Here is a 16,623-nt window from a genome sequence, read left to right as displayed (position 1 = left end):
AATCTTTTCACGTGACTCTGGGTGAATCAGAGACGTTGACCTGTTATTATGTGTGTTTGTGCAAACCCGTGTCACTCTTGTTCCAGAGAACTGATGAGTGTGTGCAGCTGTGTCATTAACACCACGTTTGTCTCTGTATATTTGCATTTTTACCACTGATATACGGATGTCAATTAAACAGGGGAAGGGAAAACAGTTTAGGTGACGATCCCTGCATGCATTTGTCGGCTATTTATAACAGCTCCCTCTCTGATTTCCTCATGGCCTGCTCCTCGAAAACAACACTCGACTCTATTTCCGGTGAGGTTGTCTGTTTCACGGGTAGCGATGTCTTTCCTGATTGCATTAAAGAAATTACATTCTTTAAAAATCTGTAGTGTAAACACGGCTCATTCTTGCTAATATCGGCATGGCTCCCAGGAACGTTGACCTTTAGCTGTGCCCTGACACTGCTCTGAACATCTAGGAAGTCTGCCATGCTTGTAGGTGTCTGGATATGTTAACAGTGGGGAAGAAAGACACAGTGAGAGAGAGAATTAGGTGCAGTTGGGAGGTGCCTTGGGGTGCACAGGGTCGTGGTGTGCCTCCCTGCTCTCTGCCTTATGTCAAGGCTTTATTATTTCACCTGCCAAGGTCCTGACCTCCTGCGCCCAGGATCTGCCTTCCTCGCCCTTTATAGACAACAGATTTTGATACAGCCTGTTGAAAACCTGTATGAATGCAAGACACCCCAAAAATTGGAACATCGCCGACAGTTGCTTTGTGCAGCGTAGTGTTGAAAGGATTAATTGAATGGTCGACCAGAGATAATTGATTCATTGTTTTAAGTCATCCATCCACAAAAAACTCCAAGCATTTCCTCCCTATTGTTTTAAATTGAATGTCTTTGGTGGTTGAACAAAACTAGCAATTTGAAGGCAAGGCAGGTTATTTATTATTTGTATACATCTTTTCAATACATAACTTAAATAAATACATTAGCATTTAAAAACACAAGAACAACTAAATCTATTAAAATGAATGAAGTCAAAAAACTGAAAATGAAAAACTGAAAAACATCCCCTGGGAAATTAAAATTTGCACCAGGATGGAATCAATGGAAAACTTTCCTGATGTCACTCTGACTCCCCATAACCCACAGTATTTGACTCTGTCAAGGTTTGGGATTATTTTTAGTTGCTTTTGGTTGCTGTAGTTTATCTTCAAGTCCTTGCTTGGTTGCAAACTCTTTCTTTCTTTCTTTCTTTCTTTCTTTCTTTCCTTCCTTTCTTCCTTTCTTCCTCTTGCCTCAGGGGTGCATTCGGCAGGTCAACACCTCAGCGGGTGGGTCGTTGTGGGCCAGGTGACCTTTGTCTGTCATTGTTTTGCTCCTCACACCTCACCCAGGGAGAAGGGGAAGGAGCTTAGTGCCTTACACCTGCCACTGGCTTTACTGTCACAGCACTGGGGTGTGTTTGATTTTGGTGTGCCAAGGACAGTAGAGAAGGTCCCAAATGATTTGTATACATAGCCAACAGTTAGCAGAGTGGGTGCGTATCATATACACTGTGAATACAGTGGATTGAACCTCTGATGGCCCTCGCATTAGTGTCTGCTCTGAGCTACACTCAACCAGGAGGACCAAAACAGGCAGCTGCTATGTAGATAACCATAACGAAAGCGATGTTGGATTCCAAATGCGATTTGCGTTCCTGCGTGCGAGATAAATCAAGCGTACCTCGAGTGAATAAGGGGACGGAGATGAAATGAAATACCCAAATGCTGCCTCCACTGGGGCCTGATTGAGTTCAGGTGGCTGGAAAGTGTCTCACCCAGGGCTAGTTGTCAGTGAAGGATCTGCTGTCTTCTCATCTCTTTGTGCTGCAGGGCTAACTGGTGAACATCGGGTGTGTTGCTTTGACGGATGTTTGTGTACCTCCTGTGTTGCGGGGGGACGGGCCGTTGACACACTTCATATTTCAAAGGCAAGGTCTGAGGAAGAAATGAAGATTGATGCGGAAAAATGGCGCGGGAACTCATCGCCCATTCGATACATATATTATCATTTACACATACGTGACACCTTTGTGCATGTCTGTATATCTATATATACATATGCATGGGCATGATCCAAGGCACCACACATATTCATGTAAGGGGGGGGGGGGGGGGGGGGGGGTTTCCTCTGTTATTAGAACCATGTGATATAATTGCATTTGATCTCCAAATAAACAGGGAATCAGTCCATCTCCTTGGTGGAGATGGCAGATGTGATGGACGACCGCATTAGCGGCGAGGACAACATTAGATTTGCTCAAAATTATTGATCTTTTGTTTGTGAGCCAAGTCGGCGATAAATAACAGTGCATGGGAGATGTGACTCATTATCACCGTGCCAAAAGCCCGACAGACCTCTGTCAAAACACACTCTCCTTCCCCCCTCTCTTCCTCCTTCCTTTCATCTCCATCACTACAAACCAATTTAATCTGTTTTTAATCCTTCCCTCTTTTCTGTCGCCGGCGCCTTTAATGCGAGGCCTCACTGTCACTATCTGATTCCCTTAAAATTTTAATCCTGCACTGATAACCCTGTATTATTACATATTACGCACTCACAGGCGGCAGGACACTCACACATACGTACACATATACACATGCAAATATGTACACACAGCGTTTAGTGGCTCTTTCAGTGTTTTTATTCCTTTTTACCTTCTTAGTGAAGAAAAAATCCTTTTATCACACAATGGGTAATTTATATCCATTACCAGCGTTTTCAATCCTTTTCAGCGCGGCTGTCACTGCCTTTGGCACACTCGTGATTAATGTGATCTAATAATAGTCTGCCATTATATTTCCTTTAGTAAAACATGTACCAACATCCTATTCAGCTCCACGAAATTCATTGCCCCTTAAAATATTTTTCCCCTTTTCGTTTGAAAGACAAGATTGCTATTTTTTTTTCTCCATCTCGTTGCCTCCCAGGAGGTGATTATTTGTTGGGGGGGTAGATGGGGATGGGGGGGGTGGTTAGTGATGGCACTTCCCCTATTTTCAGACACTTATGAGAATGATGAGAGGTGCCATGATTCAAGGTGGTTTGTGCGGATGCATTTGTGTGTGTCGAGGTTGGTGTGAGTGTGTGGTTCTCACACTGGTGGCGTTAACGTGGTGTGTGTGGCTGTATTGTGGACAGGTGTAGAGGCTTCAGTTCAGCAGGACATTAGAAGTATGGAGCTGACGAAGCCTACATGCATTTTATTTTCACATTGTTTTGTAAAATGTAATTCTTTTTCTTTTAATTAAAAAAGTTGTCTTTATGAAAAATGCATAAATTTTCCTTTGAACTCTGCAATAAATATGGTCTGCCAGTGCCGACATTGGTACTTTTGCTTATTGTAATGTCATTTCTCAGAGAACCTTCAAATGCTTCATATCCGTAAAATCTGTATAACTTAAGCTTAAAGTTCTGCAAGTTGATAAACTATAATAATTGATAAAAGTATTGAATGTCACAAAATATACAAAAATCGTATATTTTGTTCATCGGATTTTACAAAATTTTATTTGATAACATTTACTGACAACTGGATTGAACTCTGCAATAGAAATTATCTGCCAGTGCTGACATTGGTATTTTTTTCTTATCATGATGTCATTTTCCAGAGAATCGTCAAATGCTTCATATCCCTAAAATCTGTACAAGCTAGGCTTAAACTTTTGTAAATCAGTAAACCATAAACATTGATAAAAGATGAAATCGTATGGTTTGTTTTTTTCAAATCAGATTTTACAAGATTTTAATTGGTAACATTTACTGACAGCTGGATTTAGCTATAAAATTAACTTTAAATAGTTTAAGACGACTCTGTTTAACTACCCTCTGACCACAAATACGTTCATTTTCTCTTTTGTCCTTTTTTTTTTTTTTTCTGAGCAGGTAGTTTGGAATGGATGATGGAGAGGAAAGATGCTCCCCATGGAATGTGCATAGGATTAGGTGTGTGTGTATGTGTGTGTCTGTGTGTGTGTTGTCGGGGAGGTGGCCCAGCAGTGGGCTCTGTTCCCTCCCAGCCGGACAGCCTGAGCCAGTCTGCCACTCATGGGGCACGTTTCAGACGGGGCGGTGCCAACGCTCACACACACACATGCATGTATGAAGTTGTGCGCACACACACACAGTCCTGGCTCCCTCTCACAAAGAGGGTTAACCCTTACTGGGTTCTTAGACTTGTATCCAGGATGAACAGGTGGTCCCACAAAACATGGGCATCCATTTCCTCATGACTTATCCCAGTGTGTGTGTGTGTTTGTGTGTGTGTGTGTGTGTGTGTGTGTGGGGAGGGAGGGTTAGACAGAGACATGAGGGGGGGGAGAGAGAAAAAGAGCACACATGACTGTGTAGCTTAAGGACACCTTTTGTATGTGTGTTGGTTTTGTTTGGTACCAGGGTGGCTGGTGTACAGAGCAGCTTGCAGAGGGTCTCACCGCTGTGTGAAATTGACATCAGATGGCCGTCATGACAAGAACAATATTACATCCAGCTTCCATTAAGCGAGGGCAGCTAATATATGTGTGCCGTGTGAACATTTGTTTGTGTGTTCATCAACACCTGACCCCAGAGTCCAACCACACCAAACACAGCTGTCAACACTTTACATCTAGGTTTTTTTCCCCCCTCTATCCCTCTCTTGCTTTTTCCCCTAATTTCTCTTCTCTTGAATCCCTCCACCCAGGATCCCTCCATTAAAGATAACTTGTATTGAGCCACATCTAATTCCCTTCAATCCGCCTCCCCCTCCTGTCTCAAGTGATCCCTTCCCAGCAGAGAAAATCGAAGGTAAACCACTTCTAAGGCAAAAACGGTGCGCTCCACTTTGGATGTTTTAAATATCACCCTCTGACGGAAGACGAGACGCAGGATTGTGTTGGCTGCTTTGGTAAAACACGACAAAATCACAAAGTTGCACGTTTATCACCTGACCGCTGCGATAAGTTCCACTCAGCATCTGGTTGTTACAACACATAGCTGAGACCCTCTCTGCCTTTGATAACTGTAGTCTTTCATGTCGGAGGGAAAAAAAACACTCTGCTTTATTCCACTTTATTTGTTCTTTTGTGATGTTTCTGTGGCTCAGCCCCTCCGAACCCCAGACACATGTGAAATAGACGTTTTGGAAAATATGAGTAAGTAAGCAAAGAGAAAGAGAGAAAGGCAGAGAGCAGAATGGAGCTGAGGAGATAAACATAAACAGTGCCGAGAGAAAGAAGGTTTCTCTCTGAGTCAGCGGGTTTTACTAAAGTCTGATTAAACGAGGTGGGAAACCGGTTAGGGTAGTAAATAACAGAGGTGTCAAAATGTTGCTTAATGACCTGGATATCTATTGCATGGAATATGTGACTGCAGATCTACGCAGGAGCTGTTGTTTTTTTTTCTTTAATACCTTAATATGCAGTGGGAGTTCAGATGTTTAAAACAACGAGCTGAGAGTAGAAAGCAGGTTTGCTTTACATGCCTCCCTGATAGAAGACTTAGACTTTGGTAACACTTGCACTTATCTTTATGTCACAATACTGTAATGACAGTTTTTATCATTATCTTTTAAGCCTGAACTTACAGCCAAGAGACCATTTAGAAAAACCGAAAAACAGAAATGATCAATCAAGACCCATTAGCACTCACTAGATATTAGAGGAATACTTCACCCCCCAAATAATCTTTGTTACATTGAATTTGAAAAGAAAACTTTGTTTTTCTCGTATGTCTCCACTGTAAACAAAGAATCCAAAAACGGAGGTCATAGGAGACCATGTTAAACATCAACAAAACTATATCAAAACATCAGTTTACAAACTCTCACACAACTTGGCAGTATAATAGAAGTTGCATTTATCCAGTTGTATGCTCAGTATCAGAACCTGATCTGAACTAACCCTTTAAATGAGGTGGTTCCCACCTGGTTCAGCCACGGGGTCCAGATTTCTCCTCAGTCATTTGCTCAAGGTCCAAACAGTTTAATATGTTCAGCGTCATACTTGCATTTGGCCTTGTCGTTGAGCTAGTCTGCCATCTCTGTCACTTAGTTGTCCATTAGTCGCGCACTCTACCGCAGGAAACAGCACTGCGAAAAATTCACTGTACTTCAAAATAAAGTGTGTTTTTTACAAACTGGACACATTTGCAAGTCTCTTGGAGTAGATTTTGAAAGGACCCCCAACCCACCAGTTGGGAAACATTGCTTTAAAACACCAAAGTCACCCAATAACACAAACAAACTCATTGATTGAGGCAGCGGTAGACCAGCAGCTCCTGTGTTCAGCAAGGTTAAATTACTGTTTTTGTGAATGGACTCTGGCTTTGAAGAGAGCATTGACAAGTTTCGCTCTCAGTCCAGTTCCCTGTCAGAAAAAGCTGGTGAGTACTGAGCATACAACTGGATAAGTGAGACTTGAATCATACTGCATGACTTGTGTGAGAGTTTTTAAATGGATGTTTTGATATAGTTTCACTTCACAATACAGACCGCTTGTATTCCAATTCCTCAAGAATTTTCTCAGTTTTTGAATTCTTCATTCACCTTGGAGGCATGCGAGAAAACAAAGTTTTCTTTACAAATTGAACACAGCACTGGGCGAGTGATATGAAAAAGGGTCATTTTGTGGTTGAAGTATTCCTTGGCGTGTGGGTGCAAAATACTCTGCTTCTCCATTTGTCATCTATTGCTATTAGCTTGATTATTTATGATTTGCACAAGTTAAAACCAATGAGTTTGGGGCTGATTGTCACAGAAAGAGTTTGAAAGTCAGAAATATGTGAGAAAAAGATGGACACATTTTTCTTTCCTTTTTAAAGGGTCATGTTGACAAAAAGAAAATTATGGAAAGTCAGCAGACTTTTCCATTTTATACTGAACATTATTAATAATTAAACAATTTAGATAATAGCATCCTGTTGTTTTTAAAATACTGCTGACACATACAAACTAAGAAAGCTAAAAAATAAAAGAAGAAAAAGTCAATGAAATTTTAAAGGAGCAGGATGAAGAAAAGTTGGTGGATGATGATGAGGATGAGGGGGACAAGCAGAGAGTTGGAGGTAATTGCAACGCAGTCAGCAGTGCAGCAGTCGATGCACCTTCCCCTCCTCTTTCCAGGGGGGAAGCCCCTTCTCGAGGAGGGGATGCTCGAAGCAAAGAGATGAGGGGGAGGGAGGGAGGGATGGAGGAACGGGGGGGAAGGGGAGCAGTGGTGGCGGTGAACTCAGCACTTTCCTTATCTCCCCTCTCTCTCTCTCTCTCTCTGTCTCTCTCTCTCTCTCTCTCCCCCCCAGGGCTCCCTGATCAGTGCCGACCAGAAGCGGAGCTGAAGCTGAGGCTGGCTTAACAGGGCTAAGCACACTGTGACGCTGTCCAAGAAACTACCCCCACCCACTGTCTGAGGTGACTCAGGGCTTTCGGGGAAGAGGGAAATGGGTGGGGTGAGGGGGGTGGGGTAAGGGAAAGGAGACTCCGGGTGGAGTGGAAGGTAGAGGGAATAATAACTGTGGACCCTTTTTGGTTTTCGGGTTTTATTAGTGAGAGGAGTCTTGCATGAATGGTCGAAACTGAAGTGGAAGAGGAAGGAAGCAAGGAAGAATGAGGGAGAGCAAAAGACAAAGTTAGGAGAAGTTTCTGGTGTGCACGTGCAGCAGGTTACAGCTATCCCCGCTATGATGCAATCTGTATGGGGTGATGATGACGATCGCTGTGGTGATGAGGATGATCATGATAATGACACACACACACACACACACACACACACGGCAGTTGGCTGCACATCCCTTGTACGTGGACGTACAGAGGAGCTGCACGGCCATATCAACAGATAATTCCTATTTAATCCCATCAGTTATCCGTTGTAGTACGGTTACACTGTCTGTCTTATTAAAGTCCAAGCTGGCTGTCTCCCTTTTGTCATTCTTCTCTCCAGTGTCCAGACTAGAAGTATGTATAGGGCACACTAGCAGGGCCTAGGTTATGTAATGCAGGTATGCATGTGTGTGACTTGACCAGCGTTTGAGGGGTTCAGATGCAGGGAGGAGAGTGCAAAAAAGTGCAGCTGACACTCAGGAAAGGGTGAGGAGAAGTTGTCTGTCTGACGGAGCGGAGTGGAAACCCTGCAGGCCTGTGTGACCCAGGCCTGACGCTCTGGCATGCTCCGAGGATGCGAGGTTAGTTCACCTAGCATCTATTTCTTGTCCAGCTGTGGAAATGCCTTTGCCATCATATCAGGAATATCTAGCCAAGGTGTGGATGAACATGTAGCATTCATCTGTTAATAGCAGGGCTCAATACGTGTAGCCATGGTAGTGATTTATTTCAGTTGATATTAAAGTGAGGATTGACTGTAGTGCTGGTTTGGCATATTAATGTAGTAGGATGACAGAGTTAGTGAACTCTTCTCCCCTCACAGCACCTTCTCTCATCCTTTCCTTTGCCAAATTTGGACGCTGACACTAAATGGATCTGCCATATTTCAGATATGAGTGGGATGATATATATATACTGTATATATGTCTGTGTGTTAGTGTGTGTGCAGCTGTGTGTGGTTGTAAAGTGAGGCATTATGGCAAAAAAAAAAAAAAAGCCTGAATAATTTAGCACTCACATTATTTTCTAATGCCATTCTTTAGAATCTGACTGTGTCACTCTAACAAATGCATGTGTCGGAAAGTTCAGGGGATTTTGTAGGGCGCCTGTGAACAGTGAGTGATGGCAACCAGCCGACTCTCAGCTCCCTCTTGTCTACCAACAGCTCCATGTGAGCCCTGTGCACCATATTCCCTTCTCAGAACTAACGCCGTGGCGAATCGAAACAAAAAGGCCACATATTTTATTTATGTGTCAAAAGTGCGGTGAAAGGAGGGCAGGAAGGAGGGAGCGGGGCGTATCACTCTATCCGTCGGTTGATATCATTCCATCCATGCGGATCAATTCTCCCAGACAGAGGGAGATGAGAAAGGAGCGAGCATGAGAAGGAGGGAGGGAGGGAAGGAAGGAGAGCTGAAATGGTGGTCGTATTGATTTGTCAAAGAAATACAGCGTTGAGTGTTTTGCTTAAACGTTCACATAAACCTGAGCTGTCAGAGGTGGGCGGGCGTATACTGACATTTGGCCACACCGACATAGATTGTGGATTTTCTGCTTGGCTTAGCTGTACACAGTGTTACCCATCAACTTCATGTGGAAGCAGGCAAAGTGGCCCCTGCTTGCTCAAAGCTGTGCTTTGTGGTATACTGTGCATCCAAAGTACCAAACCTCCACCAAAAACTCTCTTAATTACCCACATCGGCCAATTACTTTAAACCTTTTACACTTTTGTGACAAAACAGTCTTAACTCAGAGTCAACCTACCAGCTTTTTGTGGAACTTTCAACTCCATCTCTCAGTATTACTCTGCAGATTTTGCTTTGACATGGCCTGTGGATTGTACGTCTCATTTTCTCTTTTATGACATCATACTAAGAGCCTACTATCACTGTCAGAGTTGTACATTTGAAGAAGTATTTCACTGACAAGATGGGCTTTTCATAAAATTTGGACTGTCTATGCAAAAACTTTTGAAATGAATGCTACATGAACCAAGGAAACAAAAAAAGTAGCATTGACATCTGAGGTGAAAAATAGGCAACACAGTAACAGAACCTTGGTTTAAATTTGATCAGCACTGCCTAGTTTTACAGTTGGATCAGAGTTTGGTCTGAGTTTGAGAGAATGAGAGGGGGTGTGTCTCTTGTTCTTGATGGTGGCATGGGTGGTGGGCAATACAAAAATTGGAAAGTACAGCCTGTGGTTAGATCAACAGCCCAAGAGCCAGTGAAACTCTGCCGGATGACGTGTTTTGTGTCACCTGGCGGAGTTTCACTGGGAGGGGAGCATGGAGACCTAGGCACCAGTAAGAGGGGAGTGAAGTTTACCACAGTTCATTTACATGTTAGCCATATCTTTATGATACAAAGCTGGTTGAAAATCAGTATTCCTTTAATGTATCGACTGAAATAACCCATTTCCAACTCGTATCAAAACTTCTCCAGTCAAATGATATCTGCATTTGATCCTTTTTGTATTCAGGCCTAGTCAAAATGACCATTTGTATGGTTTTGCTCACAGCCAATTACTGAAAGCATTCTTCAGTTTAATGTGACGTGATTGCCCTACTACTACAGGAGCTACAACTTATACAGTCTGTGGTGTGGTTAAGTTGAGTGCGGTGTATTTGTGTGCCGAGATGCCACCAAAACGGTTGAATGAAAGTATGGTTTTACTACACGCTTTTAGTTTCTGGTGGCATTTTATGCAACTGAATGGTTCCAATCCCTTAATGGGCATTGAATTAAGTAGAAAAAAAATATTCTATTGGCATCTCTTTAAGGGTACTGATATTGGAACTTGTATTGTCATTTCTTAAACAATACCCAGCCCTAATGACTATAGAGAGGTGTGGAGCACTGATGTTCCAGGGGCTTCAGGTGACCATTTTTAACAGGTAAGTTCACTGGTAGGCCAAGAAACATGTTGCATGCCCATAACCCCTACCTGTCTCAGACACTTTTACGCTTCACATAAAGCCTGACTTTTCCCAATCTGATAATCAAAACTTGACAACAACCTAAATCCTATATTCCTACAAGATCCAGGCCATACTCATCATAACTCCCCCTCTACACAAAATCTGTTCTTTGGACATGGTCATACATCTGCAGCTGTTTAGACTAATCACATTCCTAAATTGTGAATAACTACAGCAACCTTGGTAAGAGTGGAAAGAAAAACACTACAACATTTTGTTAAGATATAACCTCAATTAAGACCACCCACGCAAATTTAGCTGACTGTGGCGAAACTCCCACATCTAGAAAAGACTAAGACAGCAACTTGGTGCTTAATTGGTTCAAGGAATCTGCCAGTGATCCTGTCATGTTTATCCACCCTAAAAAAATGTAGTCAGTCCCATATTTGACCATGGAGGAATAGAGAAAATCCCTCTTCCATTCTGTGACTACATACCTGGCACAAGGACAAGAGTGGAGGGGGGGCAATGAAATTAAAGAGCAGTTAAAGAAAACTGGAGAAAAGAGCAGAGAGTGTGCACAGGGCCATAAAAGGGATAGTTTAACCATTGATCGAGAGCAGTGGTGGAAATGGCAGCTGTAAATCAATTTTATCTTGGAGCAGCTAAAGAGTGTTTTCTAATGAGGTTAATGCCACATAATGGCTAAATTCTTCTGCTTAAAAGATGCCCTCAAGGTGGTGGCGAGAGATAGATGTCGCCATGGAAAGCTTAACACCTCACCATTCAACACCAAGCAGATGGATGCCTTCTTCTTTCAGGGAGATTGTATCTTAAATGATGTTAAAGCTTTATTCGTTAGAGGGTTTCAGGGGGTCATTATATCATTCAGAACACCTTTGTCTAGACAGCTTGTTTTATCGATGGGCGGATAAATCTGTGGCTCAGATTGGGCATTTAGTAAATTATTAAGTCTGTGTTGTCCACTTCAGTTATGATGAGTTCCTCCCTGACCACAACTACAGCAAACAAAACAAAACAAAAAGTCTGCACTATTTCCACATTTTCAAAAAACCTGTATCAATCAAATTTAAATCGGTATGGTTGTTTTGTGGAATACTGCTTGTCATCTCAGTGCTTGGCAGCAGGAAGGCTAGCATGTCAAATTGGAACGGGCTGGGTACTGCCACTGAAAAGACAAACTGACCCAGCACTAATAGATTATGAATCAAGTTGACCTCTGGCAAATAGTAATGTTTATGAAATCCTTTATGTTATGGGAAACGAGGCCTGAGTAAGAGAGCAATGACAAACAAAACAACCCCCCCCCCAAAAAAAAAAAAAAAAAAAAACCCATGTTCATCCACACAATCATGTAACATGCACTAGGGTTTGTACAGGTCAAGGTCTTTCTTTTTAGGTTTCTTGCAAATATTTTCATCCATACATCTTTTTTCAAAGCTTTCATGATGGCAACAGGCTAAGCAAAGTAGCTCTTCTGTCCTTGTTCCTAGAACCATCATTTGGATCTTGTTGGGGGAACCTGCAGCATTCCCAGGCCAGGACATGTAATCTCTCAAGTGCGTTTTTGGTCTGCCTTGGCGTCTCTTACTATTTGAACGTACTGGGAATAACTCCACAAGGAGCCGGCCAGGAGACAACCTCATTAGATACCCGAAGCAATCTAACTGATTCTTTCTGAAGCTCCTGAATTGTGACCTTTCTAGCCCAGTGAACTTAACAGACCTACACTCAATGGTGGATGAAGTACCTGAAAGTCATACTTGAGTAAAAGTACAGATATCTTACCAGAGAAGGACTTTGGTAGAAGTTAAAGTCATCTATTAGAATATTACGTGACTAAAAGTCTTTATGTATCTGATATCTATTGTACTTAAGTATCAAATGTAATTTATGATATAAAAAATGCTGAAGTTTTGAAAGTAAAAGTACAAGTAAATGCTGTTAAGCAGTGAGAATTTTGAGAATTATTAAGTGTATTTCTTTGTAACATGCACACCACCTTAAAAATGGTGCCGACAGTACGCTTGAAAGAAAATCTTGTTTTTTTTTTTTCACAACTTAAAGGATTTAAATAACAAAGTCCAGTGTTTCCCCTCTCTTCCACTCCTTCATTCATCCAGTTCTCCATCCTCCCTCATTTCTTCTTCCCTTTCTCCCCTATTTTGTAATAACTAAGATGCTTAGGAGAAATGTATTGGAGTAAAAGTGTACCTTTTATTAAGGAAGTGAAGGGGAGTGAAAGTGGAAGTTAACAGAAATATAAAAACTCAAGTAAAGTACAGATACTCCCCCCAAAAACTCATGTACTGTAACTACTCTAAATTATTACTTTGTTACATTACAACACTGCCTACACTCTTGGCACAAAGCACTCCTGAGGACAGCAAACTGAGCAATCTCCCCTAGACTCTACTAATACTAGACTTTAAATTGACTTATTTCATAGTGAACATTGTCAGGTATTTAGTTTATTAAGTCTACCCTGCAGGTGTAATCTTATGAGAATAAAAGGTACCTCCGAAACGTCCTTTAGACTATGGGACTTTTCATCAAAGTGTCACATGAAATGAATTTAGTTTAAATGGTTTAAAATTTGGTATATCAGTTTTACAAAATTGTGTAATGACAGAGTTTTTAAAAAAAAAAAAAAAGACAAGAAAACCCACAGCGGACCCAAGATTGAAGTACCACTTTGGTGAAGACACACAAGAAACATTGTGTTTGGGTGAACAGACACAAATATACTGGGCTTCAGTGAGTGCATACCAGCTTGAACAGTTGACAGTTGTGAAATTAAATGGGTGGGTGAGTTTTCGAAAGGCCAAGAACGTTGGTTCCAAACCGGAGCTTGTCCAGAGGTAATTACAGTGTGCACAACACAAACATAATACAAGCAAACGTCAGCTACTGTAGTTTGTGTCAGCCAGCATCTTCATTTTATTTTTTTAACACTTTTGTCTCCTCAGTGCGCTCCTCTTGCTGAGTTGGGATGGGGAGAAGTAGGCAGAAGGAGGAAGCTTTGAGAGTCAACAACTGGTGCAACCACAAATGATACGTGCAGGGATTCCCAAAGCATCCGGTATCAAGACTAATCATGAGCTAGCTAGCTAACATGTCAGCAGACGCAGACGTGTTGAAATATTACATTACACAAATTACATTAGATAGTAATGGAAGCTTAAGGAATCCTCTTTGTCTTTGGTGAGAGTGATCCGAGGAGCCTGCGAGCTGTAAACTAGACTCCACCATAAGGCTGTTGATGGAAAGCAGCCCATAGTCAGACACGGGATGTGGAGACACTGTGGGTGCATTGCATTATGGGAGAGGCTTGGAGGACTCAGGTGATGTCAGACAGGCTTTTCCAGTACTACGGAATTCTGAATTATATGCATTGCATCGGTGGTGGATGTAGCACTGATGCATGCTGTTTAAAATTTGAATTAGTCCAACACTGGCCACATATATCGATCCAACCATATTGTACTCGTACTCTTTAGCTATAACACTAGACTGGCAAATCATTAAAACAGATGGATAATATGCAGACAGACATTTAAAATAATGTGATCATATAACACAGTGCCTTCAAACTACTCTGGTGTGTGTGTGTGTGTGTGTGTGTGTGTGTGTACGAAAAAAATGAGTACAACCAGCGTGCGGCATGAAACTTAAGGAAAGTTCATCTCCACAGACCTCTAGCATTGATCACTGGGGCCCTAAAGCTATTATCATGATCTAATTAGGTTTAACATAAGTCTGTGTCACGGCCCGGTGCAAGGCTGCCTTGTCCCCAATTCCACACTTTCACAGCATCCCTATTTAAAAATAGCACACATGTGCCACACATACATGCAGTGAATACTAATACTTTTTTTCCAGTAACGCTGAGATCTGCTTTAATGTCAGACTGAGGTCTAAGCAGGGTGAAATGATGTAATTCACGAAGCAGTGAACAAACGTGGGGTAATCTCACACGTTTGCCCTCTCGTGTAGATGCCTGCTGTGGCTCTGACAATCCAGCAAACAGCAATTGGCATAAATTGTGTAAAAATATAATACAAGTCCTAGCTTTTGAAGTAATAATTTGGAAGAATTTTGTCTTCCAAGACATGCATAGCTGTTACTCTAACAAATAAGCTTTGGTGAGCTTTCTTTGGAAACAGATATTATTTGAATCAGCAAGTATTTAAAAAACGTACCTGTTTAATACTGTTGGGAGGATTGGAAATGCCTCCTGATTGTTGTGCTTTTTATAATATAATGTAATATCTCATCTATTTTCTGTTGTGTGTCATGATTCTCAAAATGATTCTCTAAACTTACCTCAGAGCTTGAACCCATTTTCATTTATTTCTACCTTAGATATTTAAATGTATATTGTCTGAATCAGTAGTGGAGTAGCCATAGTGATATTTATTTTAAAAAAGTATAACTTTCCTCTTTTTTTGTTAAATTTGTCTTCTATTGTGACAGTGACTCTTGTCTCACAGTTGTGATGAAACTATTTTGGTAAGCAAATGAGCCCTTTCTAAGTCCTGCCCCTTTTTGGTCTGTGCTCCAATAACAGTTGAGCAAGCTTTGTAACTGGCAGAACCTTGGCCAACTTTCCGTTTCCTGTTCACATGGAGATGTGGCTAGGTTACTGTCACAAACCTCATGAGCACATGGCATTATAGACTATGTAGTCATAGCTCAAGTTGGTTAATGTCAGTAAAATTGTAACTAACTAGTTAGCTAACGTACAGTGACATCAAGCCTAGCTAGCCTAATATCAGATCACCATTGTCATCCAGGTTTGCTTACTCTTTATTTCTGTGGTAACGTTAAAGAGATTTGGAAAAGGACAGATGAAAAAAAATCAAGGGTAGTATTTATATTCTGTCCGTTTAGCTATGTGTGGCGCACCTGAAGTAACATCAGCACTAAGATAGAGGGTTATTTTAAGGTAAAGATCATGTTTGGCTTAAATACATAGTTTGGTGGCACAGAAGTCACTAGAAAAGCAGGGATGGGTTAGTGAAATACACCCAGGTTCAGTGGCTTAAATGGCACTGGGAAGCTGTGATCTGCCGCTAAAAACACACAAGTTCAGTGCCACAAACACTGGTGGAAACGTCGCAAATGGTTGCCAAAAGACAACCAACTTTGTTGGTTTTTTAACAGTGGTCTGCAGCTTGGCAGGCATATCGCCAAGGTAAAACGCCATCCACCATCCCCTCCACCCCTCCCAATAACAAAGACAGCTTATAATGACACTGTAGAAACACTGATATGGAACAACCAAATGTAACGTCTTCTTGGTTTGTAGAAACGTATATCGCCAACATTTTCTTCTGTTGACTGGGCTGACACTGTAGTCCATGCCTTGAAGCTATATTGCTTGATGCCCACAAACTATATAATGAACACTGCAGTGCCCGGGTAAGCGGAACTGGCATTGCCATGTTTCTTTCTCCGACTTAGCAACAGAAACTAAAGGGGTTAGGACTTGGGATCGGTCAATTCTCTTCCACTCCCTCTGTATCCCTATGAGCTATGAGTTGGAGATGTTCTGAATACCCTGCCTCAAAAGTATAGAGGGTGAAACATGTAGCCAGTGACCTAATAAGAAGACCTTTCAGGTGCGGCCATTAATACAGCTGTCAAAAAAATTCCATAATAGAATACTATATTTAATTTGTTTTATGTACCTTATATCTGGGCTGAGGTGCTTTAATACAGCTGTGAATTACCCACTCTGACACCTTATTCATTTTCAACATGATTAGCGGCAGTGGTGTGCATGGCTGGCGCAGTGGGTGGCTGTGGCCCAGTGCACACACTCATGGGCTCATTATGCCATCGCGCAGGTGTAATGGAATGACCCACACACTCACGCACACAATCATACGCACACACTCACACAGACAGGCACACATACAAGGCCTTGCATGTACAAACTCAAGAACATGAAAGCTTGCACACAGACTGAATACAGTGGGCCCTCTTGGCCTCTTCACAAAGCAACTTTTTTTCAGTGTTGTACAATCTAGGCATCCACTACAGTCTTATTATTTCAGGGCCAGGCTGAGG

At 41.9% G+C, this 16,623-nt stretch overlaps 1 protein-coding gene across 5 annotated transcripts in view; it reads left to right on the top strand.

Annotated features, from left to right (window-relative positions):
- Positions 1 to 16,623, top strand: part of znf536 (zinc finger protein 536) — a 279,521-nt gene that overhangs the window by 54,923 nt on the left and 207,975 nt on the right. For 3 of the 5 annotated variants that reach the window (XM_033617187.2, XM_033617195.2, XM_033617203.2), the window contains exon 3: positions 7,310 to 7,418. The exons of the other annotated variants lie outside the window; for them this stretch is intronic. The gene's annotated coding sequence lies outside the window, so the exon portion shown is untranslated. The remainder of the gene's footprint in view (positions 1 to 7,309; positions 7,419 to 16,623) is intronic. 5 annotated transcript variants of the gene reach the window in all.

The sequence above is a fragment of the Epinephelus lanceolatus genome, chromosome 2 (assembly GCF_041903045.1).
Source record: "Epinephelus lanceolatus isolate andai-2023 chromosome 2, ASM4190304v1, whole genome shotgun sequence".
NCBI classification, from domain to species: domain Eukaryota; kingdom Metazoa; phylum Chordata; class Actinopteri; order Perciformes; family Serranidae; genus Epinephelus; species Epinephelus lanceolatus.
The sequence above is the reverse complement of the archived record's forward strand: the minus strand, read 5'-3'. Positions and strand labels throughout refer to the sequence as shown.